Source organism: Rhinoraja longicauda, chromosome 12, assembly GCF_053455715.1.
Source record: "Rhinoraja longicauda isolate Sanriku21f chromosome 12, sRhiLon1.1, whole genome shotgun sequence".
NCBI classification, from domain to species: domain Eukaryota; kingdom Metazoa; phylum Chordata; class Chondrichthyes; order Rajiformes; family Arhynchobatidae; genus Rhinoraja; species Rhinoraja longicauda.
Genome location: NC_135964.1, coordinates 3,598,880 through 3,625,102, shown reverse-complemented (window position 1 = coordinate 3,625,102; position 26,223 = coordinate 3,598,880). Strand labels below are relative to the sequence as shown.

General features: G+C 41.3%; 1 protein-coding gene across 1 annotated transcript in view; it reads right to left on the bottom strand.

Annotated features, from left to right (window-relative positions):
* tiam1a (TIAM Rac1 associated GEF 1a) overlaps window positions 1–26,223 on the bottom strand; it is a 243,819-nt gene that overhangs the window by 161,352 nt on the left and 56,244 nt on the right. The window contains exons 2-3 of the mRNA XM_078408889.1: window positions 10,782–10,902; window positions 1,097–1,221 (exon numbers count right to left, since the gene is read on the bottom strand). The gene's annotated coding sequence lies outside the window, so the exon portion shown is untranslated. The remainder of the gene's footprint in view (window positions 1–1,096; window positions 1,222–10,781; window positions 10,903–26,223) is intronic.

Here is a 26,223-nt window from a genome sequence, read left to right as displayed (position 1 = left end):
GATATGGATGACAAACAGAAATGGACCCAGCGGCGATCCATGAGGCACACTGCTAGTTACAATATTACAATGTCATTTTCCATGTAATGAGCACTAGCCTAGATCAATAATGAACCTTTATATCAACTTTATTCCCAACAATCTTCAGGTATAATCCTCCTTTGTTGTAACAAAATTTAATGCAGAATTATCCTCTTTAAAATTGGTGAGCAAAGCTCCCCACATTGGTAATATCCTCACATTTAAAAGCTTTGTAGATATGAGATTAAGCTCACTGCAGCAGGATAGAGGCAGACAACCGCTTTCTTTTGTCTCCAATATCAATGTTACAGAATATTCTCAATGTCATCTTGCTATTCCACACAGATACTGTTCCTAAATTGATGAGTATCTCCAAATTTTTCTGTTCTTATTTCATATTACTATTACCCAGTGCTTTTTTTGTAGAGAAAAAGGAGTCGGTACGCCATTGTTTAAGGCCCTGACCGATTAACTTAATTAACAAATGTTACCGTTTAAACTTTAATAATCTTTTCGTAAAATTCTAAAGCTTTTAAAATCTAAATCAACAGTTTTTGAACACTTGAGTTCTAAGTTACTGCTTAGAAACTTGCATAATTTCTCATGGTTAAGTATAAGGTTAGAAATATGAGCAGCTCAAAAGGAAATTTACTCTGCAGTAACCCGTAAAACATTAAACCAAAATTAATCAAAATTAACCAGTAATTCCTCTGAATATTTATGATTTTTTCTTTGTAATTAGTGCCACTTTAAAATTTGAATGGTGAATTAGGCATGCATAGTTGAAAATATCGCTTTTAGTAAAAACATATTAAATACATTTTGTTTCACAGACCATTGTGAATTTGCTACTTCAGAGCAACATTGCACTCTGCAATAGCATAGCAGAATTATAGGTTAAAACACAAATAGGTAAACTATTTCCATGATTTGTTTTCATAAAATTTCAATTTCTGAATTTACCACTGTTTGTATAATGTTCCTTTTGCTTTTTGAAATAATGTGCATTATACATCACAGCACAAAGCAGAGCACGCAGAGGGAATTATTAGGCAGCAAGATTGTAAAAACATACCTTGCTGATCGACTTTAAACTTAAGCAACTTCACCAATAAACTTCAGATGGAGTGTGCAGTAGATGTTGCCATTGTGGCAAAGATTCAGCAACACTTATATCCTCAGGTATCACGAAGAAATTGCCTTCAATGAAAAATTACAAAAGGCCTACAATGAATAGTTCGGTAAATGTGACAATGTATTATAGAAAAACATGTTCTACTGATAAAATAAAGTAAGCTGTAAAACATCAATCAAACTGGCATTTCCATTCAGTATCACATGAAGAAAAGCAAGTAGAAACATAGAAACATAAAAAAAATAGGTGCACGAGTAGGCTAATCGGCCCTTCGAGCCAGCACTGCCATTCAATACGTTCTTGGCTGATCATCTAAAATCAGTTCCTCTATTCGGCCATGAACCAGCAAAGAGTCGGCTAAAGTCCAGAAAAAGCTTCCTCATCGAAGTTGAACCAAATGCTGAAGCCGAAGGTACTAGAGTTGCATTATGGGAAGAGAGACTAGCCAATCTCCCATCAACGACATTCATGTCCATAAGTGCCAAAGACGAACTTCCTCCTGGGGCCGAATCAAGCTGGGCTGAATGGAAATGCCTCAACAGACCGAGAGCTTGTACTGGTCGATGTAAAGCGACTCTCAAGAAGTGGGGTTATATAGACACTGAAGACGTCATCTGCATATGTGGCACTGAACCACAAACCGAAATTAGGAGCAATGCCCAAACCTCTTGTGTAGCCTACAACTCAACAGCATGAACATTGAAATCAGCAATTTCAAGTAACACCTCCCTCTCTGTTCCCTCCTCACACTGGTGCGCATACATTACTCCCACCACTTCATCAGCTTGCTCCTTTCCCCCCTGTGTATGCCCATCTACCCTCTCCCACGCTCAGTTCCCTTGTGTCCTTCTGCTGATATCCGTCCCTTTGGCTTTACATTTAACTCCTCTTCGTTCCTTATCTGACACAATTCTGTCTCCTTTTCACCTTTGTTATTAATTCCACCCATCTGCCAAGAAACGCTCCCCGCCTGCCCCATCTGTACCCACTTATCACTTGGCAGGCATTACCCTAGTCTCATCTCTCTATGGAGCTTTCTTCCCCCTGCTCCGTCAGAATGAAGAAGGGTCCCAATCCAAAACATTATCTGTCTATTCCTTCATAGATTCCCGCTGAGTTACTCCAGTATTCTGTGTCTATATATTCCTTTATAGATACAGCTTGACCCATGGAGTTCCTCCAGCACTTTGTTTTTTGAAGAAAGAACATGATGGATTTGGGCAGAAAAATAATATTTAATGCTTGCTCAGCACAATATGGAAGAGAGCAAACTGATTCTCCACAGCAGATAGAAAGAGTTTACTTTACTCTTAATATTTAAATAATCTGATACAAATTATTTGATGTTAATCTTTAATGAAGGAAGGAGGAATTTTTGTTCCATGGATACCAAATTGAAGTCAGACATGTGCTGCCATATTTGTGTAAGATTGAGTATGTGCAAAACAAATGTCTTTTGAAAGTATGCAGAGAAGGGAGATCATAACATCAATTAGCCTGCATCACAAGATTGATGCTGATGCCACTGTTTGGAGCTGAACACTCCAGCAAGTTAACCCTCTCAACTTTGCAGAAATGAATGGGTTCATCAGCCCATAGGATGTACCACACAACATTATTTAAAGGGATCATCAGTTACTTCCAGGTTCTTCTTCTTGGTCCTTGGTCCTCCAAAATATTCCAAATGGAATTTAAACTGGTGAGTGGCCGATTGAATTTTATTGATAGTTGCTACAATTCTACAAACTTTTGTGGATTATTTCAAGTTGCTGAGGTGTAGATGGTGTTGTAACAGGTGCTCAAGTGTTTTGATCTGACTTAAATTTTTTTGAAGGATCAGTTTCTCCTGTGACATATGGGTTATGTAATATATTGAGTGCGTACCCCTGGTAAGATTTGTATCACGTGACCATCAGTTCTCCACGTTATTGATACCAGTGATTCTCTAGAGAATTGGGAAGAACCAGTTTGTATGTCAAGAACTAAGCCTCAGGAAAACTGTATGTCACGAACTAAACCACAGCCCAGTTGTGAGCTTGAAAAAAATAAAATACACTTGCTATAGCTTGAATCACCAACTAATTTCTAGTACCTTACAGAAAGCGAGATCCATCTCCCTGTCGTGGATTCTGTGAGATAAATCTCTCTGTACATAGCTTGACTGGGAGAATAAGCAGTGGGTGTGCAGAAGATGACAAGATGCTTTAAAATAGTCGGGGTGGGCAGAAAGGTGCTTATGGCTGGATGGGCCCACATCCACTGTTTCAGAGTGCTTTTCTTCTTTCTAAATCTTAGTTAGATGCAGCAGGTGATATAATCTGTGTATATTAAATGTTTTCACTGAAATATATAACCTCTTGCTGTTAGAACTCTTGTGCAAAGGAGACCATTTATGGCCTTTTATTCCAAAAGAGCCATTTAATTCCCTCTTTCCAAAACAAAGCCGCAGGCAAATGCAAGCTCATGTTTTTAGGGAGATTGCAGGATTCGCTGTTGTGCAGCAAATCACCGCACAAATCATCATGCAGACTGTGTGTTTCAAGTCAGCACTCTGCAATATTCTGCAACTGAAAGTAATTGCGATTCTTCAATGAGCAGTAATAAACGTATAGAGGCAGTGAATGCGAGAGCTCGTTCTGGCCACACATAGCAATCATGCACATTAGCACAAAATTGTAGTATGGCTTTAGAAGTAATGGTGACAGGATAAATGCACATCATAATTGGTGTGCTCATGTTAAGGGGCAGTTGAATTTAGCAATTTTAATCTAAATTAACCTGTTAAAAAATATATTGTAATGAACATTTTTGGTATTACATTTTACTTCCAATTGAATGGTTTTTACATAAAACTAAAGGCCTAAAAATGATTTGATTGTGATACAGGATATTTCAGAATAAATATCGTGTATATTTTAAGTTATATGCACTATTCTATTAAGTTAAGGTAGACATAAAATGCTGGAGTAATTCAGCGGGTCAGGCAGCATCTCAGGAGAGAAGGAATGTGTGACGTCTCGGGTCGAGATCCTTCTTCAGACTGATGTCAGGGGAGGGGGCGGGACAAAGATAGGATGTAGTAGGAGACAGGAAGAAAGTGGGAGAACTGGGAAGGGGACAGGAAAGAGAGGGACAGAGGAACTATCCGAAGTTAGAGATGTCTGCCGAAGCGAAATATGAGATGCTGTTCCTCCAATTGCGGTGGGCCTCACTATGACAATGGAGGAGGCCCCTGACAGGAAGGTCAGACTGGGAGTGGGAGGGGGAGTTGAAGTGCTCAGCCACCGGGAGATCAGGTTGGTTAAGGCGGACTGAGCGAAGGTGTTGAGCGAAGCGATCACCGAGCCTGCGTTTGATCTCGCCGATGTAGCGAAGTTGAGATCTGAAATAGCGGTATAAACATTGACTTCTCCAACTACAGATAGTTCCTCTGTCCCTCTCTTTCCCCTCCACTTCCCAGTTCTCCCACTGTCTTCCTGTCTCCTACTACATCCTATCTTTGTCCTGCCCCCTCCCCGACATATCTGAAGAAGGGTCTCAACCCGAAACGCCACCCAATCCTTCTCTCCTGAGATGCTGCCTGACCCGCTGAGTTACTCCAGCATTTTGTGTCTACCTTCAATTTGAACCAGCATCTGCAGTTATTTTCCTACACATTCTTTTAATTTATGTATACATTAATAGGTTTGATAGTTTTTGACTAATTTACAGTTTGGCTGAAAATTTTAACATAGCATTTATATTAAGAAATTAAATGTTAACATGGCATTTAAATTAACAAATGAAAATTAATTTGGTTATGAATTATTACATTGCTATTTTGAATGCTAAATTATTTGTGGCAATGTTGTTTTATGTTTTGTTTGCAATGTGGCGCGGCGATAGCCCCTAAACCCCTGCCATTTATCCCTGTAGCTAGGGGCCGCCCCCGCACTAGTCCATTCCCGTGCCGAGGGGTTTGATAGTAGAATGGCCCGACCCTTGGGAGCCGCCACAGGGGTTTAGGCGCGATCGTTCTCTTGCAGACCCGACTGTATAAGAGAACGACAGCAAATAAAATTCCTCCCGAAACACCTGGCTCCTCGCCTTCATTTCGAGCCTATCACCGTGCCACAGCAAAAAAATATTTTTCTTTCCCAGAGACATAGTGAAATATCTCTGATAGAGCAAAGGATTTCTTTTTTTTTTGTCCTGATTTAGCTCATTGCATCTGGAGTGACAATGGGAAGAGGGAGCATGCTGGAGGTTGAGGAGGGAAACATAACCCAGATATCCTGCTTCATATCCTATCTCTGGATACCAGCTGGAAATTTGCAAGAGAAAACAATTTGGTATTCAACAGTGAATCTGCACCCCTTCAGCCATTTTAACTCGCTCACTGTTCTTAGGGTTTACCTGAAGTGAAAAAACACTTGGTAAAGATAATGGAAGTCTAGCATCTCCCGTGATATATAGAAACCGGGAATATCTCTCATGATGGGAGAACAAAACTAATATTAAACATTTAAAAAGTACTTTTAAATGATATGTATAGCTTTGCCTGTAATGTTGTTAGGTTGTAAACAAAGTTATAAACAAAGTACGGTGTACAGTTGATGCAAATTTTGACTTGAATATTTTGCATGTTTTGATTCCCGCCAAATCATGCCCTTCGGTAGAAATTCTAATCCTAATAAAGAATGTCATCAGTATATCAGTGAAAATTTTACATCAAAGATTTGAAAAGAAGGTAAATATTGAGTAGACTACATTGGAGGAAAATTAGGTTGTATTGAAGAAAATCTGCATTTTAATGAAGACCGTATTTTAATTGTAATTCAATTGTAAATCTTCATAAACTTATGTGTAGATATTAAATTTCAAATAATTATTGGTCTTTGGTATTGCTGAAGCTAATTATGCTAAACATAGTGATTAGTAGCTCATTAAATGTAAATGACAATTTAAAGAGCCTAGAGAAAAAACGTGAAATTCCATCAAGAAAACAATTGACAGAAATTTAACAGTCCTCACCACTTCAGAATGTATTTCATGAACTGATTGGAAATAAAAAAAGGCAGTGACTGAGGCAAAACATGCACAGAAATAATTTTACTGCCATGATTTAAATGTTTAAAATAACATTTAAAAAATTTGCGTAATTTAAGCCATTTCTCCCCAGAGACAAAGAGGATGTTTGATATTTGTAAATTACAGTAAATTCTCTGTTTTCAAGTTTTTGCTGCAATTCAGATGGAATTTTGGCAATAAAATATTAACATTTAACTTTTCTCTAGTCTCAAATGTCATTTGCAGAAGAGTTCCAAATTTCTACCATTCTCTCTGTATTGAGGACATCTCTCTTGAAAGTCTAGCACTTATTTTGGACTATACACCCAAGACCCACTCCTGTATACACCAAAAAGCAGAATTAGATTTTCTCAATCTTCCCTATCATTTACCCCTAAAATTTCAAAAAAATGATTTAAACCATTTTTACATTTTGCCTTTTTACATTTCAGAGAATGTGACCTTCATTTTCGAATTCTTGAAAATGAATCATTGGAGTCAATTTATTATTCTGGTCAAGTTGCTGGATTGTTACAAACTCTCACCTGCTCACCGATAGCTTTCCAGAGAGGAAATTGCCTTAATTTCCTGGTTTGGCTTGCATGTGACCCCAGAGTAACTATATGTAGTTGACTCTTAAATGCTCTCAGAAGTTGTTTAGTAACCCACTCAGAAGTATCAGTACAGCTACGTTTAAACAGAGAAGAAAATAATCCCGGCAGACTTGCTGGCATCAACATCTGCGCTGATAAGCAAAGCCATGTCGTCTCCAGTCCAATCACTTTTGCAGAGTTCTCCTCACAACATCGAGGAACTAATGTTTAGTTTTGGAAAGCTGTCCCTCAGAGTGGTCAGGCAACAGATTGATCTAATCATATCCACAAAATTATACCTTACAAACTACACGCCATATTCCACCATTCCAATCACTAGTACATCTGGTCCCAGTAGAAGAGCAAATCCACTAGCAGTAGCAGCCATGTGGCTCAGAGTATCCCTTGGAGTCTTCAGTTTTGACTTCAGACTGCATCAAATTCAGTCAAGCAAGGGCAAGAAAAACTCTTCCTAATTACCATCTAACATGTTATTTCTGCTGATAAAACAATGCTCTTCCATGTTGAGCAACATTTGGACGAAGCACCGAAAATAATGTCCAGAGGTGGGGAACTGCAGTGTTTATCCCCAAGAGTGACTTGGTAAAATCATTACAGATTAAGTGGCTGAGCTTCGATGACATGGTAGCCAGACCGTGTCTGCAGAACGTTGTAAATGAACCAACACAAAGGATAAACTTGTCTACACTACAATGTCTGAAAACCAGTTCAATCCCGACCTCGGATGCTGCCTGTACGGAATTTTGTACGTTCTCGCTGTAACCGTGTAGGTTTTTTCCCATATTCCATAGACGTGCAGGCTTGTAGGTTAATTGGCTTCTGTGAATTGTTTCTAATGTGTAGGATAGAGCTAGTTTATGGGTGACTGTTGGTCGATGTGGACCCAGTGGGCCATAGGGCCTGTTTCCATGCTGTATCTCTAAACTAAACTAAATTTAGCGGCTGCAACTGTCCATGACAACATTGATAGAAATGATTACCACACAGTTCTTGTGCAAAAAAAGTCCCGTCTTCATACTGAGAGTATCCTGCACCATGCTGTGTGGTACTACAAATGTAATAAATGGGATAAACTTCCAACAGATCCCAAAGCTCAAAACTGGATATCTATCAACTCTGCAACAAAACAGGTCTCACAAGTCACTCCCAAGCCTACAAAGACCACCTGCAGCACTACAAAGATGCCCTCTCCCGCGCCCACTCCACCTACTACTCTCAAATAATTCACTCTGGCTCCGGAAACCCAAAAGCACTCTTCTCTACAATAAACAAACTCCTCAGCCCCTGGATACCACCTCCCAGTCATTCACAGTCGACAACTGCACCTCTTTCCTCTCAATCTTCCAAAGCAAAATAGACAACATCTACAGCAGCTTAACCACCACCGCACCTGCTCCCCCTCAAACCACCTGCCCCCCCTTATCCTGCCAACCCCTGTCTCAGTTCTCCCCAATCTCCCCTACCGACCTCTCTGAACTCCTCACAGGAATGAAAACTGCCACCTGCACTCTGGACCCCATCCCCTCCAACTTTGTCAAGGCCTGCCTTCCTGCTCTCTCTCCACTTATCACTGCAACAATAAACTCCTCCCTGTCTACTGGCATCGTCCGACCATCCCTCAAAATCGCTGCTGTCACCCCTATTCTGAAAAAACCTGGACCCAAACAACTTCAGACCAATCTCCAACCTACCCTTTCTGTCCAAAGTTTTGGAACGCGCTGTAGCCTCTCAACTCAAACATCACCTCTCTGCCAATAACCTGTATGAAACATTCCAATCCGGATTCCGCTCCAACCACAGTACTGAAACTGCACTCCTCAAAATCACCAACGACCTTCTCCTCTCCTCTGACGCCGGTAACCTCAACATTCTCATCCCCCTCGACATCAGCGCCGCCTTTGACACCATCAATCACTCCATCCTCCTCACCCGACTTGAAACCACCTTTAACATCACCGGCACTGCCCTCTCTTGGATCAAATCATACCTCTCCGACAGGCACTAGTTCATCTCCATTAATAACTGCAAATCCCCCACTGCTCCCCTCCCCCAAGGTGTCCCCCAAGGTTCAGTTCTCGGCCCCCTCCTCTTCATCCTGTACCTGTTCCCCCTTGGTCACTTAATCCGCCGTCATGGTCTCCAATTCCACTGCTTTGCCGATGATATCCAGCTCCTCATCTCCAATAAGTCCATCACCACCACTACACACTCTATCCTGACAAACTGCATCCCTGAAATAAAATCTTGGCTTCAAATCAATTTCCTCAAATTAAACTGTGACAAATCCGAAATCATCATCATTGGACCAAAAACGCCCACCAAATCCACCCACAACTTCACCCTCAACATCGACGGTTTCTCAGTATCCACCTCCCCTCACATCCGGAATTTTGGCATCATCTTTGATCAAACCCTCTCCTTCGACAAACACACTAAACACACCAGCAAGACAGCCTTCTTCCACCTCAAAAACATCGCCCGTCTCCGTCCATCCCTCTCCTCCACAGCTGCAGAAACCCTCATCCACGCCTTTGTGGAATCTCTGCCACAGAGGGCAGTGGAGGCCAAATCACTGGATGGATTTAAGAGAGAATTAGATAGAGCTCTCGGGGCTAGTGGAATCAAGGGATATGGGGAGAAGGCAGGCACGGGTTATTGATTGTGGATGACCAGCCATGATCACAATGAATGGCGGTGCTGGCCCGAAGGGCCGAATGACCTCCTCCTGCACCTATTTTCTATGTTTCTATGTTTCTATGTAATTAACAAAAATTGTTCGCACTGAACCCTGCAGTCTGCAAAGAGATGTCATATTTTTAACTAATTGATTTGGCCTATTTCAATATTAAATTTTCCGAGGTGAAAAATGACTGACAATTTCTCCCTCAGACTTCTAAACATTTTTCTTTGGATAATTACTCTTGTGAATGAACACTTTCTCCCAAGATTTGCAATGGCAAATGCCTACAACAGAGTCCTTTATACAGAATTTATCTTCACAAACTTATTTATTTGTCTCTATCTGTATAAATTTGGAATTACAAATCAACAAACATTCCATTTCTTAGGTTCATGACTTCTTAACTTATACGCAAGCACAACTTATGTGTTGTACAAGCACGGTGGCACAGCGGTAGAGTTGCTGCCTTGCAGCGAATGCAGCGCCGGAGACTCAGGTTCGATCCTGACTACGGGTGCCGTCTGTACGATCTCCCCGTGACCTGCGTGGGTTTTCTCTGAGATCTTCGGTTTCGTCCCACACTCCAAAGACGTACAGCTTTGTAGGTTAATTGGCTGGGTAAATGTAAAAATTGTCCCTAATGGGTGTGGGATAGTGTTAATGTGCGGGGATCGCTGGGCGGTGCAGACCCGGTGGGCCGAAGGGCCTGTTTCTGCGCTGTATCTCTAAATCTAAATCTAAATCTAAATAAAATATTATTTGTTTGCAATAAACGTTAAGAGTTTAAACCAATTTAATTAAATAATGCATGCTCAGCAAAGACACAACCAGCGAACGAGTAGGAACTCATTAATTCAGTCGTGGTTAGGTCAATAGTTGAGGGCACAGGAAGCAGATTGGTAATGCACCAGTAATGTGAAACCTTTGGAGGAATTGGGACAGGCAAGGAGGCTCGAGTGCAGAATGTAACTGAGGTAATTAGTTTTGACAGTGCTGCTATTATTGGATTGTGTTGTGGGAAAAGTCAAGCGCAGACTACAAAGAAACGCAATGCCTCAACCACTGAAAGAAAAATTAATGTGGCAGCATCAAATGGATCCACCATGACTGAGGAAATGATTGAGCTGGAAGGAAGAAAAAGATCCCCCCAAAAAAGTTCTGTTTTGGAACATCATTCTCGCCCCTCCTTTACTTGATTCTCCTCCCTTTCATTTGTATATCTTTCCAATCCATGTCAGTTGTCTATTCCTTTTCTTTCCTTTAATTTGTGTATCATTCCTACCTTTTTTCTGTATGGTACATTCATTCATATGCAACGATTTCCTTCTCCTTTTGTTTTTGCTTATTTTTCTCTCAGTCTGATGTTTCTCTTCAATTTTCATCAAGTAGGCAAACACTCAGCGCTGTAAAGAAAAAGAAAACACCGTGCGTCAGCCTGATGGAAAGCACTTGCCATGGGCACACACACAATTAAACTTACAATAAGTTCTGAACTCTCTAAACTGTGAATTTCTCAAGGAAAATAGGAAGATAAGCCAAGATAAGCAATTGATCAGATATTCAAGAAGCAGGCAAACTGAAGGTCACGAATGGCTTGGGCAAAGATTGCCAGCTGACAAATTCTCTGGGAAAGTAGAAGGATTAGCCAGGAAGCCAGACAAAAATTACTTCCAGTAACTGCACCAAGCTGTTCTCGTGTTTAATGGAGTCATCTAACAACCAACCTAGAAACACTTATGCAGCGTTAACAAACCTTCAAACCCAAGTGCAACAACAATAACAACTTGAATGAGTATAGTACATTTCAGATCATAAAACAACTTATGGGGTGTTACAAGAACATTATAAAACAGAAATTAACAAGAGCTAATTATGAATGTATCAGCTTTTTTATCGGTATGACTATATGGCAAATCAAATTCCTCGTATGTTGCAAAACGTACTTGGCTAATAAAGTATGAGTATGAGAACAGATGACAAAAGCTTAGTTAAAATAGATGGGTTTTCAAGTGCACATAAAAGGAGGAGCAGTCCAGGGAAATCATTTTATAATAGAGAATGGTCTAATTAGGGATCGCCAGAACGGCATTGTACCTGACAGGTCACGCCTCGCTAACTTGGAGTTTTTTGAGGAGGTGACCAAGGAGACTGATGAAGGCAGGGTGGTGGATGTTGTATACATGGATTTTAGTACGGGTTTTGATAAGGTTCCTCATGGTAGGCTGATCCAGAATAATAAGATGTATGGTATTTACGATAACTTGGTCGTATGGATTTGGCTTATTCATAGAAGACAGATGGTTGTGGTGGAAGGTAGACATTCTGGCTGGAGGATTGTGACCAGTGGAGTTCCGCAGGGATCAGTGCTGGTGACCTAGATGTAAATGTAGATGAGTTGGTGAGTAAGTGAGCAAAATTGGAGGAGTTGCAGACAGTGAGGAAGGCTGTTGGAAGATACAGCAGGTTATAGATCAGCTCCAGTCTTTCAACATATGACAGTCCCGCCATTCCGGGAATTAACCTAGTAAACCTACGCAGCACGCCCTCAATAGCAAGAATATCCTTCCTCAAATTTGGAGACCAAAACTGCACACAGTATTCTAGGTGCGGTCTCACTAGGGCCCTGTACAACAGCAGAAGGACCTCTTTGCTCCTATACTCAACTCCTCTTGTTATGAAGGCCAACATTCCATTGGCTTTTTTCACTGCCTGCTGTACCTGCATGCTTCCTTTCAGTGACTGATGCACTAGGACACCCAGATCTCATTGTACGTCCCCTGTTCCTAACTTGACACCATTCAGATAATACTCTGCCTTCCTATTCTTACCACCAAAGTGGATAACCTCACACTTATCCACATTAAACTGCATCTGCCATGCATCCGCCCACTCACACAACCTGTCCAAGTCACCCTGCAACCTCATAGCATCTTCCTCACAGTTCACACTACCACGCAGCTTTGAATCATCTGCAAATTTGCTAATGATACTTTTAACCCCTTCATCCAAGTCATTAATGTATATTATAAATAGCTGTGGTCCCAGCACCGAGCCTTGCGGTACCCCACTAGTCACTGCCTGCCATTCTGAAAGGGACCCATTTATCCCCACTCTTTGTTTTCTGTCTGTCAACCAATTTTCTATCCATGTCAGTACCCTACCTCCAATACCATGTGCTCTAATTTTGCCCACTAATCTCCTATGTGAAACCTTGTCAAAGGCTTTCTGAAAGTCAAGGTACACCACATCCACCGGCTCTCCCCTGTCAATTTTCCTAGTTACATCCTCAAAGAATTCCAGAAGATTAGTCAAGCATGATTTCCCCTTCGTAAATCCATGCTGACTCGGAACAATCCTGTTACTACTATCCAAATGCTCCGCAATTTTGTCTTTTACAATTGACTCCAGCATCTTCCCCACCACTGATGTCAGATTAACTGGTCTATAATTTCCCGTTTTCTCTCTCCCTCCTTTCTTAAAAAGTGGGACATTAGCTACCCTCCAATCCACAGCCACTGATCCTGAATCTATAGAACATTGGAAAATGATCACCAATGCGTCCACAATTTCTAGCGCCACCTCCTTAAGTACCCTGGGATGCAGACCATCAGGCCTTGGGTATTTATCAGCCTTCAGTCCCATCAGTCTACCCAACACAATTTCCTGCCTAATGTGGATTTCCTTCAGTTCCTCCATCACCCTAGGATCTCTGGCCACTAGAACATCTGGGAGATTGCTTGTATCTTCCTGAGTGAAGACAGATCCAAAGTACCGGTTCAACTCATCTGCCATTTCCTTGTTCCCCATAATAAATTCCCCCGCTTCTGTCTTCAAGGGACCCACATTTGCCATGACTTTTTTTCCTCTTTACATACCTAAAAAAGCTTTGGGTCCCTTACTGTTTGTAATCTACATAAATGATCTGGATATCAACGTACAGGGCATGATCAGCAAGTTTGCAGATGACACAAAGGTAGGGGGATGGTGAATAGCGAAGGGATCTGCAAGCTGCAGGAAGATATAGATGAGATGGTCAGATGGGCGGAGCAGTGGCAGATGGAATTTAATCCTGAAAAGTGCGAGGTGATGCACTTTGGCAGAAATAACTTGGAGAGGGAGTACACCATGAATGGAAGGACCCTAGGGAAGACAGGGGTACAGAGGGACCTTGGAGTACAGGTACACAAGTCCTTGAAGGCAGCAGGACAGGTGGATTGGGTGGTTAAAAAGGCATATGGGTTACTGGCCTTCATTAGCCGGGGCATCGAATATAAAAGTAGGGGGGTAATGATGGAATTGTACAGAACACTGGTAAGGCCACAGCTGGAGTATTGTGTACAGTTCTGGTCACCATATTATAGAAAGGATGTGATAGCTTTGGAGAGGGTGCAGAGGAGATTCACCAGGATGCTGCCAGGGATGAAGGGCCTCGGCTATGAGGCGAGACTGGGCAGACTGGGATTGTTTTCCCTGGAGCAGGGAAGGCTAAGAGGGGACATGATTGAGGTGTACAGGATCATGAGGGGCATGGATAAGGTAGATGGCGGGGAACTTCTTCCACTGGTGGAAGGTTCAATAACGAGGGGACATAGATACAGGGTAAGGGGAGGGAGGTTTCGGGGGGATGTGAGAAAGAACTTTTTCACCCAGAGGGTGGTTGGAGTCTGGAACTCACTGCCTGGGGTGGTGGTGGAGGCGGGAACACTCACAACGTTTAAGAGGCATTTGGATGGGCACTTGAAATGCTACAACATTCAGGGCTACGGTCCAAATGCGGGAAAATGGGATTAAAATTAGACTGTGTTTGGTAACGGGCGGCGCGGACACAATGGGCCGAAGGGCCTCTTTCTGTGCTGTAGGACTCTATGACTTTATGACTCTATCCTCCTTTATATTATTGGCTAGTTTACCCTCGTACCTCATCTTTTCTCCCCGTATTGCCTTCTTAGTCATCTTCTGTTGCTCTTTAAAAGAGTCCCAATCCTCTGGCTTCCCACTCTTCTTTGCTTTGTTGTACTTCTTCCCTTTTATTTTTATGCTGTCCTTGACTTCCCTTGTCAGCCACGGGTGCCTCTTACTCCCCTTGGAATCTTTCCTCCTCTTTGGGATAAATTGATCCTGCAACTTCTGCATTATTCCCAGGAATACATGCCATTGCTGTTCCACCGTCTTCCCTGCTAGGGCCTCCTTCCAGTCAATTCTGGCCAGCTCCTGCCTCATGCCTCTGTAATCCCCTTTGCTATACTGTAATACTGACACTTCCGATTTTCCCTTCTCCCTCAATTTGTAGAGTAAAACTTATCATATTGTGATCACTGCATCCTAATGGCTCTTTTACCTCGAGTCCCCTTATCAGATCAGGTTCATTACACAACACTAAATCCAGAATTGCCTTCTCCCTAGTAGGCTCCAGTACAAGCTGTTCTAAGAATCCATCTCGGATACACTCCACACTCTCTTTCCTGGGGTTCATTACCAACTTGATTTTCCCAGTCTACCTGCATGTTAAAATCTCCCATAACCACCGTAGCATTACATTTGCGACATGCCAATTTTATCTCCTGATTCAACTTGCACCCTATGTCGAGGCTACTGTTTGGGGGCCTGTAGATAACTCCCATTAGGGTCTTTTTACCCTTACAATTCCTCATTTCTATCCATACTGATTCTACATCTCCTGATTCTATGTCACCCCTTGGAAAGGAGTGAATATCATTCCTCACCAACAGAGCGACCCCACCCCCTCTACCCACCTGTCTGTCTTTTCTATATGTTGTGTACCCCTGAATATTCAGTTCCCAGCCCTGGTCCTCTTGTAGCCATGTCTCAGTGAAAATGGTAAGTCCATTAATAGCATTGATGTACAGAGGGATCTTGGAGTTCAAGTTCATAACTCACTAAAGGTGGCAGCACAGGTAGATAGGGTGGTAAAGAAGGCATATGATATGCTTGCCTTCATTGTTAGGGGCAATGAATATAAGAGTCAGGAAGTCTGATGCAGTTCTATAGGACTTTAGTCAGGCTGCATTTGAAGCATTGTATGCCGTCTTAGTCGCCCCTTTAATTGAGATGTGTGGGACAAGTGTTTTTTACATAGAGAGAAGTAGGGGGCATAGAGAGGTTGGTGGTGGTGGAGGCAGATGCAATAGTGGCATTTAAGAGGTTTTTAGATAGGCACATGGAAATGCAGGGAATAGAGGAAGATGGATCATGTGTAGGCAGATGAGATCAATTCAGCTAGGCATCATGTTGGGCACAAATATTGTGTGCTGATGGGCCCAAACCTGTGCTGTACTATTGTTCTATATTCTATTATCTTCAAATATTTTCACCATAAATTGTAATAATCAGCATGTGTCAGCTCTTTGAGGAAAAGTAATAACAAAACACAATGTAATTTTATTATTCACTCATTTAACCTTGTCCACTATCCAATACACATGCTGCTGAACAGAGCAAAAATTCGTATTTTTAAATGTGTCCTTCAAAATAAAAATACAAGGAACACTTTGCGATGAGTGCTGAATTGATTCACCTTCTGGAAGAATAGAAAGGAACCCATTGTACATAATCAACAAGTAATTTTTGTATCTGACATTGTGTAAATGTGTGTTCCATCACACATTGTCAGAAACAGAACATCTCCTATTTACCATACATCTTAAAACAAATTATAAATCACCACCCATTGTCAATGGCATTTTCTTATTTTTAACTTTTTTATTCCAAGACTTTGATTCTTTTTACAGCCAATTATACTTTGGAAGTGTGATCAACAAGGTCGGAAACGAAGCAGCTAATTGGAACATAAAAACCACAATATGATAATGACCGGATAATGCTTTAGTTATACTGAGTGAGGAATAAATATAAACCAAGACACGAGGAAAAACTACCCAGCTCATTTTTAAAACATCACAAAGGGATCGTTTTTGTCCATCCGAGGGAGCATCAGTCAGTCACATTCTGTATCTCAATCTTTTGGGGAGTGATTTGTATGGGGAAAGTTCCATTACCTTCATCACTACCTTCATCAAACCATGTACCTGCTCCCCTCCATCTCTCTGTTCCACAACACTTCCCAAGGCCCGACCATTTACTGTGCAAGGAGGCATCCGTCGGATTGCAAATTGTTTCCTTTGCTCTGAGATCCATTGGATCTCAATTTTTGGTTCTGATTGTGAGCTACTTACTTGTCAATATCTTGACATTTAGGAGTGGAATTGGCTGAGAAAACATTGTGATACATTATTGCTCAGTTTATTAGAGCATATTCACTGAATAGGACCAAATTTCACTAGTTCTATGATAAAGAACAAGGGTTTCACTGCGTAAAACACTGATCGAAGAGAAAAGTAGCAAGCAATTCAGCTATACTGTTGATCTGCTTCAGCTCTTATTTCAGATACTTGTTTACCAAGCAAATGCAGTAAAATCAGCAAACACTAGGTTTTCCAGCAGTAACATTTACAAAGTGACAATCTCCATCAGAGGATGCAGTTATTTATTGATCATAAAACATATGTTTTCACAATCATTTGCTAACAGGGTTTCCGGTTTAGCTTAGTTTATTGTCACAAGTACCAGACAGCGGAAAGATTGCGTGTTAACTCTACCATTTAAACTGACATATTAGTTTTGTAATACACGAACCTGGTACTGTACAAAAGAACATTCTCCTTTTAAAAATCTCTTCATACTCAAGTTTGCAAAATTATTCCACCATGCCTCTCAGCAGATTAGACTCTACTATTCATTGATCAGAAGATCCAAGGTCAGAACACAGGTCTGTATTGAATTAAATAATCTGCAGCTAACTATAATGCGGACACGTGATTCTCAAAAAAGCATGTTTTTAAAAAAATTATGTTTGGCGATATAATTTAAATTCTAAAGACTATATAGTAAGGGAGTTTTGATTTTTGTTTTTGTGCTTTTAATATATGATGCATCACAACAAAAGTATAAAAACATACTTACAGCTAAAGTATAAATAAATGGTAACTACAGTACCATTTTCACTGTTGGGCAAAACATTTTATTCAACCTTTAAATTTGAACTCACGAGTTACCTTAATGTGATTTGGTACCTTCACATCATTATTCCAGACTCCTGGATAATGCCAGTATATCCTTTATAATATTAATGCAGATATTACTGGCAGTAGATCAGGATTTGGCAAACACATGATCTTCTTGATCTGCATGGTTCAATATTGTATCATGTGGCTCTTCTACTTCTTCACCTCTGCATATTCAAGAAGGCTGCCAGTTTTTATGCGTTCAAAAACTGTTTGGCTAACAATTGGACAAATGCCTTCCCTCCCAGGAGAGAGCAGCTTGAACTGGTATGAACAGTAATAGTAAGCAACAATCTTAACATGCAATAATGTTTTACAATGTAATTCTAGTGAAAGGTCTTCTATATGAAGCTTTAATTGTCTCACTTTTCATAGACACTGGGTGACCTACTGAGTCTTTCCAGCATTTTGTGTTTTTACTGCAGTTTTCTAGCATCTGTAGTTTTTCTTGTTATTCACGTAATTATGCTGTTTGACTATTTTTGTTCATAATGTCGTATATTAGCAACTTAATGAGGATACCACATGTGGACATGTGATATGTAACTCAAATGAAGGAAGTTGGTGTGACTTTCTTCTATTAATCAGCTCCTGAAATATTTCTGGAAAACTTCTGGCCCTGTATTATAAATGATCACATTAGATGGAGTTCAGCATCCTACTACTGTGTGTTTCTTCTCATCAGAATGATGAGCCTTAATCAAGTAAGGATATGGTTATTCTGAGATTTTGATACAGTGGCAAAATAAAACATTTATAATGCTGGCCACAGATTGGACTATGTCACAAAATTGGCAATACCAAATTGACTCCCCGTTTTGTGGGCTCCCCATTTGTCTTTTTACAATGAAGTAATTGTAAATGTAAATTTGATGACGGTGTACAACACCTGCTACTTTCAGTTTTCTCTAATAGAAAGGACAAAATGTATTCTCATGTCTTTGACCTCCATCTAAATAGGCAGGCCGAGTGCGTCTTTAATATTTCATCTGAAAGATGGAACTCCTGACATTGCAATGAATGTCATTGTCATATAACCAAGCCATAAAGTGGAGCTTCAAACCACAACCTTAAAGAGCTGAAAGACTGTATTCTTTAGATTTTGGATAATTTTTTTAGATTTTGCTCCAGGATGACTCTAGGTGATGAAGATTGGAATGGCTAATGGACACAAACCATTAAATTATGCTGACAGATTTTTTTGTTATGTCAGTTGAAAGAGCAATTAAATTCAACAACTTAATGAAGAGAGTGGGAATTAGAGAGTAGGAGATCAGTTCTGAAACAGACACTATATTCCATACTCTGCCATGGAAGAGGTTACGCGTCAGATAGGAAAGGGCTGAAAGATCTGCTCAAAGCCAACCTGATAAACTGTAGCATCCTCACTAATGAGCATCACCCATGACTGCTCAAGGTGGTGAAAATCATTTGGGATAGTAAAGAGAATCTCTGTTTCATATATCAGGAGCACACAGCAAAGCATTAGGAGCAGAAACTAATGAACCATCAGGCTCTTCCTTCCCCATCAGTAGTTCCAATGTTGGCTCATCAAGGCCCATTTTTGCACCCTCACTGCTGAGATTAACAAATAAAATCCAGACTACATCCTGGCAAGCATAGACAACTTTAAACATTATCTAAACTCTCGGAGTACTGATGACAACTCATCAAGTAATAGTCTTTCCTACTTTAAAGTCAGCATATCATCCATTAAATGTGAAATTGTCCGCTGACTGGAAACATGGCTTCTCAACTTATTTCAGTTAGTTGAGACAATTTTTGACATCCCAATTTGTTTGTCTCAGGGAAATCTTCTTCCATTTGCTATCATATCATTGAGTGAATAGCTACATTATCTCTACAGTGTCAAGGGAGAGATGGGTTTTTTCACCATTTCCATTGTGTTTTGAATAAACAAGTCATTGCTTTTAGATTTTTTTGGAAGCAAAATGGAATTGACACCAAAATTATACATAATGAACAGGCAAATTTGTATGTAGAAATACATAATTAAGTGAAAAAGAGATTGATTTGTGAAATACAACTCAAACAACACACAGTTGGATAATACTAAATAAGTTAACAATGTACTTTAAGCAATTGCTATGTTATACACATTTATATTTGAGGCAAAGATACAAACTAGCAGGAATCAATTTCATTTGAAATTAGTTATTATTTTATGAATTATTCAGAGACAAACCTCAGCCCAAAGAATGTAGTATCTATTTAAGTTAAAAACAGAGAAGATTATATTTGCTTACTCTTTAGCATTTGAACTGTGTCAGCATGTCTAAACATGCTTGTGGTTTTATCAGATTTAGAATTGACTGTTCTTAACATAACATCGTTCTTCAACAAATCACATTTTATTGAAGTTAAAATTATTTGAGTTGATATATCTGCATCCTCTTGTATATATATATTTTTAATCCATTTAACTTTTTGAAATTAATTAGCAAGGGCATTAGCTTTGAATTGAGAGATACAAGAGGATGCAGATATATCAACTAAACTTTGAAATTAATTAGCACAGGCGTTAGCTTTGAATTGAGAGAGAGATACAAGACACTGCAGATGCTGGAATCTGAAGCAAAAGCAAACTATGAAAGGAACTCAGCGGGTCGAACAGCATCTGTGTAGGCTAATGGATGGTCAGTGTTTCAGGCCCACATCAGGACTTGGAAACCTAATATTCAGTTAATATTTTAAAAAATCAGCTTTCTAGTATAATGTATTTATTTGTTTTTATGATATAACTTGGGCTTGCATTTAGAAATATTTCACCAAAATTAAAGATGAGGAATGGTCACTTTAGTTAAACTGTCTCAGCTGATCACAGTCTTCCACTTCCATTTCACCATCCGATTGCTTTTAAATGATGTTACAGAGAAACATAAAAAATAGGTGCAGGAGCAGGCCATTCGAGCCAGCAACGCCATCCATTGTGATCATGGCTAATCGTCCCCAATCAATAACCCGTGCCTGCCCTCTCCCCGTATCCCTTGACTCCACTAGCCGCGAGAGCTATATCTAACTCTCTTAAATCCATACAGTGATTTGGCTTCCACTGCCCTCTGTAGCAGAGAATTCCACAAATTCACAACTGTCTGGGTGAAAAAGTTTTTTCTCACCTCAGTTTTAAATGGCCTCCCCTTTATTCTAAGACTGTGGCCCCTGGTTCTGGACTCCCCAACATTGGGAACATTTTTTCTGCATCTAGCTTGTCCAGTACTTTTATAATTTTATGTGTTTCTATAAGATCCCCTCTCATCCTTCTAAACTCCAGTGAATACAAGCCTAGTCTTTTCAATCTTTCCTCATATGTCAGTCCCGCCATCCCAGGGATCAATCTCATGAACCTATGCTGCACTGCCTCAATTACAAGGATGTCCTTCCTCAAATTAGGAGACAAAAATTGTACACAATACTGCAGATGTGGTCTTACCAGGGCCCTATACAACTGCAAAAGAACCTCTTTACTCCTATACTGAAATCCTCTTGTTATGAAGGCCAACATTCCATTAGCTTTCTTCACTGCCTGCTGTACCTGCACGCCAACTTTCAGCGATTGGTGTACAAGGACACCCAGGTCTCGCTGCACCTCCCCCTTACCTAACCTAACTCCATTGAGATAATAATCTGCCTCCTTGTTTCTGCCGCCAAAGTGGATAACCTCACATTTATCTATATTATACTGCATCTGCCACACATCTGCACACTCACTCAACCTGTCCAGGTCACCCTGCAACCTCCTAACATCCTCTTCACAGTTTACACTGCCACCCAGCTTTGTGTCATCCGCAAACTTGCTAGTGTTGCTTCTAATTCCCTCTTCCAAATCATTAATATATATGGTAAACAGTTGCGGCCCCAACACCGAGCCTTGCGGCACTCCACTCGCCACTGCCTGCCATTCTGAAAAGGACCCGTTTACTACTACTCTTTGCTTCTTGTCTGCCAACCAATTTTCTATCCATGTCAACACCCTACCCCCAATACCATGTGCTCTAATTTTGCTCACCAATCTCCCGTGTGGGACCTTATCAAAGGCTTTCTGAAAGCCTAGATACACTACATCCACTGGCTCCCTTCATCCATTTTACTTGTCATGTCCTCAAAAGATTCCAGAAGATTAGTCAAGCATGATTTCTCTTTCATAAATCCATGCTGACTTGGACATCCTTTTATTGCTATTTAAATGCACCATTATTACCTCTTTAGTAAGTGACTCCAGCATCTTTCCCACCATCGAAGTCAGGCTAACTGGTCTGTAATTCCCCGTTTTCTCTCTCGCTCCTTTCTTGAAAAGTTGGATAACATTAGCTATCCTCCAATCGACAGGAACTGATCCTGAATCTATTGAACATTGGAAAATGATCACCAATGCGTCCACTATTTCTCGAATCACCTCCCTGAGGACCCTGGGATGCAGACCATCAGGCCCTGGGAATTTTTCATCCTTCATTACTCATCCTCGCCTAATGAAAAATAAATTCGGTTCCTCTATCCCCCTAGATCCTCTGTCCTCCAGTACATCTGGGAGATTGTTTGTGTCTTCCTTAGTGAAGACAGTACCTGTTCAACTCTTCTGCCATTTCCTTGTTACCCATAATAATTTCACCCGTGTCTGCCTTCAAGGGACCCACATTTGACTTTGCTACTCTTTTTCTCTTAACATATCTAAAGAAGCTTTTACTGTCCTTCTTTATATTCTTGGCCAGCTTCCCCTCGTACTTCATCTTTTCAACCCGTATTGCCCGTTTTGTTACCTTCTGTTGTCCTATGAAAGTTTCCCGATCCTCTGTTTTCATTTTATCTACTTTATGGGACTCTGTTTCAAATTACTGAACTATTAGATCAAACCTCTGCAGTTCTGTCACATCTAGTTATGAATGGAGGTGGACAATTATACAACTAGGAGGAGAAACTCCAAGAATATCTCCATCCTTGACGATGATGGGGCCCTGTGTGTGGGTGCTACATATTAGGTTGAAACATATACAGCTATGTTCAATGAGAAGTACCATGCGGGTTATCCTTGGCTTTCTCTCGAAATCCTAATCATCACAGTAGCCAGTCATTTGACAACTTAATTCATTTTGTTTGTAATCAGGAAATAGCTGAGAGCATCGAATATAACAAAAGCTATGGGAACATTCAAAATTTAACATTCCAGGGATAATAATGAAAGCCAGCTCGAAGACTTTGGATGTGCGTCTGGCTTAGTTGTTCCAATACAATCACAAAATAACATCAGCCCTGTACGGAAAATTATCCAGAGTAGCCTGCTCAAAACAAAGATATGGCTGCATTCTGCACTCCTCATTTAACTGGAATCAACTCCCTGGCTTGTTAGTAATGACACATTGTGATGTATGAAGTGTCAGATTTTGGTAGTGTATTCAACTACTAATGATAGATATCCAGTTTTGAGCTTTGGGATCTGTTGGGAGTTTATCCCATTTATTGCATTTGTAGTACCACACAGCATGGTGCAGGATACTCTCAGTATGAAGACGGGACTTTTTTTGCACAAGAACTGTGTGGTAATCATTTCTATCAATGTTGTCATGGACAGTTGCAGTCGCTAAATTTAGTTTAGTTTAGAGATACAGCGTGGAAACAGGCCCTATGGCCCACTGGGTCCGTGTCGACCAACAGTCACCCATAAACTAGCTCTATCCTACACATTAGAAACAATTCACAGAAGCCAATTAACCTACAAGCCTGCACGTCTATGGAATATGGGAAAAAACCTACACGGTTACAGGGAGAACGTACAAAATTCCGTACAGACAGCATCCAAGGACAGGATTGAACTGGTTTTCTGACATTGTAGTGTAGACAAGTTTATCCTTTGTGTTGGTTCATTTACAACCTTCTGCAGACACGGTCTGGCTACCATGTCATCGAAGTTCAGCCACTTAATCTGTAATGATTTTACCAAGTCACTCTTGGGGATAAACACTGCAGTCCCCCACCTCTGGACATTATTTTTGGTGCTTCGTCCAAATGTTGCTCAACATGGAGGAGCATTGTTTTATCAGCAGAAATAACATGTTAGATGGTAATTAGGAAGAGTTTTTCTTGCCCTTGCTTGACTGAATTTGATGCAGTCTGGTCAAAACTGAAGACTCCAAGGGATACTCTGAGCTACATGGCTGCTACTGCTAGTGGATTTGCTCTTCTACTGGGATCAGATGTACTAGTGATTGGAATGGTGGAATATGGCATGTAGTTTGTAAGGTATAATTTTGTGGATACGATTAGATCAGTCTGTTGCCTGACCACTCTGTCAATTGTTTTCTTGATGGAATTTCACGTTTTATCTCTAGGCTCTTTAAATTGTCATTTACATCTAATGAGCTACTAATCACTACGTTTAGCATAATTAGCTTCAGCAATACCAAAGACCAATAATTATTTGAAATTAGTATCTGCACATACGTTTATGTAGATTTACAATTGAATTACAATTAAAATACGGTCTTCATTAAAATGTTGGTCTACCTTTCTTCAATACCACCTCATTTTCCACCAATTTAGTCTACTCAATATTTACCTTTTTCTCAAATCTTTGATGTAAATTGTTCACTGATATACTGATGAATTTTTTTATTAGGATTAGAATTTCTACAGAAGGGCATGATTGGGCGGGAATCAAAACATGCAAAATATTCAAGTCAAAATTTGCATCAACTGTACACCGTACTTTGTTTATAACTTTGTTTACAACCTAACAACATTACAGACAAAGCTATACATATCATTTAAAAGTACTTTTAAAATGTTTAATATCAGTTTTGTTCTCCTCCCATCATGAAAGATATTCCCGGTTTCTATATATCACGAGAGATGCTAGACTTCCATTATCTTTACCAAGTGTTTTTTCACTTCAGGTAAACCCTAAGCACAGTGAGCGAGTTAAAATGGCTGAAGGGGTGCAGATTTACTGTTGAATACCAAATTGTTCTCTCTTGCAAATTTCCAGCTGGTATCCAGAGATAGGATATGAAGCAGGATATCTGGGTTATGTTTCCCTCCTCAACCTCCAGCATGCTCCCTCTTCCCATTGTCACTCCAGATGCAACGAGCTAAATCAGGACAAAAAAAAAGAAATCCTTTGCTCTATCAGAGATATTTCACTATGTCTCTGTGGGAAAGAAAAAAATATTTTGCTGTGGCGCGGCGATAGGCCCGAAATGAAGGCGAGGAGCCAGGTGTTTCGGGAGGAATTTTATTTGCTGTCGTTCTCTTGTCCAGTCGGGTCTGCAAGAGAACGATCGCGCCTAAACCCCTGTGGCGGCTCCCAAGGATCGGGCCATTCAACTATTGAACCTCTCGGCACGGGAATGGACTAGTGCGGGGGCGGCCCCTAGCTACAGGGATAAATGGCAGGGGTTTAGGGGCTATCGCCGCGCCACATTGCAAACAAAACATAAAACAACATTGCCTCAAATAATTTAGCATTCAAAATAGCAATTTAATCATTCATAACCAAATTAATTTTCATTTGTTAATTTAAATGCCATGTTAAAATTTTAATTTCTTAATATAAATGTTATGTTAAAATTTTCAGCCAAACTGTAAATTAGTTAAAAAACTATCAAACCTATTAATGTATACATAAATTAAAAGAATGTGTAGGAAAATAACTGCAGATGCTGGTTCAAATTGAAGGTAGACACAAAATAAAGCGGAAGTGGCTAACGGCAGCGGCTCACTAGCAGTCTGTTCGTCTTTTTTCCTTTTTTTTGTTGTGTGTCGGTGTTGGGATGGTTTTTGTATTTTTTTTGGTTGTGTATGTGTGGGGGGTGGTGGTGTGGGTGGGGGGTGGTGGTGTGGGTGGGGGGTGGGGGAAACTTTTCTCTTCCTCACGGCGCGGTGTGCGGCTCGGCTGCGGGGCCTAACATCGCCCGGTGCGGCTCAGCTGCTGGACTTTACATCGCCCGGTGCGGCTCGGCCGCTGGACTTTACATCGCCCGGTGCGGCTCGGCCGCTGGACTTAACAGTGCCCGGTGCAGCTCGGCCGCTGGACTTAACAGTGCCCGGTGCAGCTCGGCTGCGGGGCCTAACATCGCCCGGTGCGGCTCGGCCGCGGGACTTAACAGTGCCCGGTGCAGCTCGGCTGCGGGGCCTAACATCGCCCGTTGCGGCTCGGCCGCGGGACTTTACATCGCTGGTGCGGCTCGGCCGCTGGACTTAACAGTGCCCGGTGCAGCTCGGCTGCGGGGCCTAACATCGCCCGGTGCGGCTCGGCAGCGGGACCTTACATCGCCCGGTGCAGCTCGGCTGCGGGGCCTAACATCGCCCGGTGCGGCTCGGCCGCGGGACCTTACATCGCCCGGTGCAGCTCGGCCGCGGGACTTTTCATCGCTGGTGCGGCTCGGCCGCGGGACTTAGCTGCGCAAGGCTTGGTCGCGGGGCCTTTCATCACCCGGCTCGGCCGCGAGACGTTTCAGCACCCGGTGCGATTCGGCCGCGGGGACTTCCATCCCCTTGCGGGGACTGTGCGGGTCGGTCGGGGACGAGCTGTCTGTCCGTGGGCGTGGGGAGGAGAGTGGAAGTTTTGTTGCCTCCATCACAGTGAGGGGGTATTTGGAGTCACTGTGATGGACGTTTGTGTTGGGGTTATGT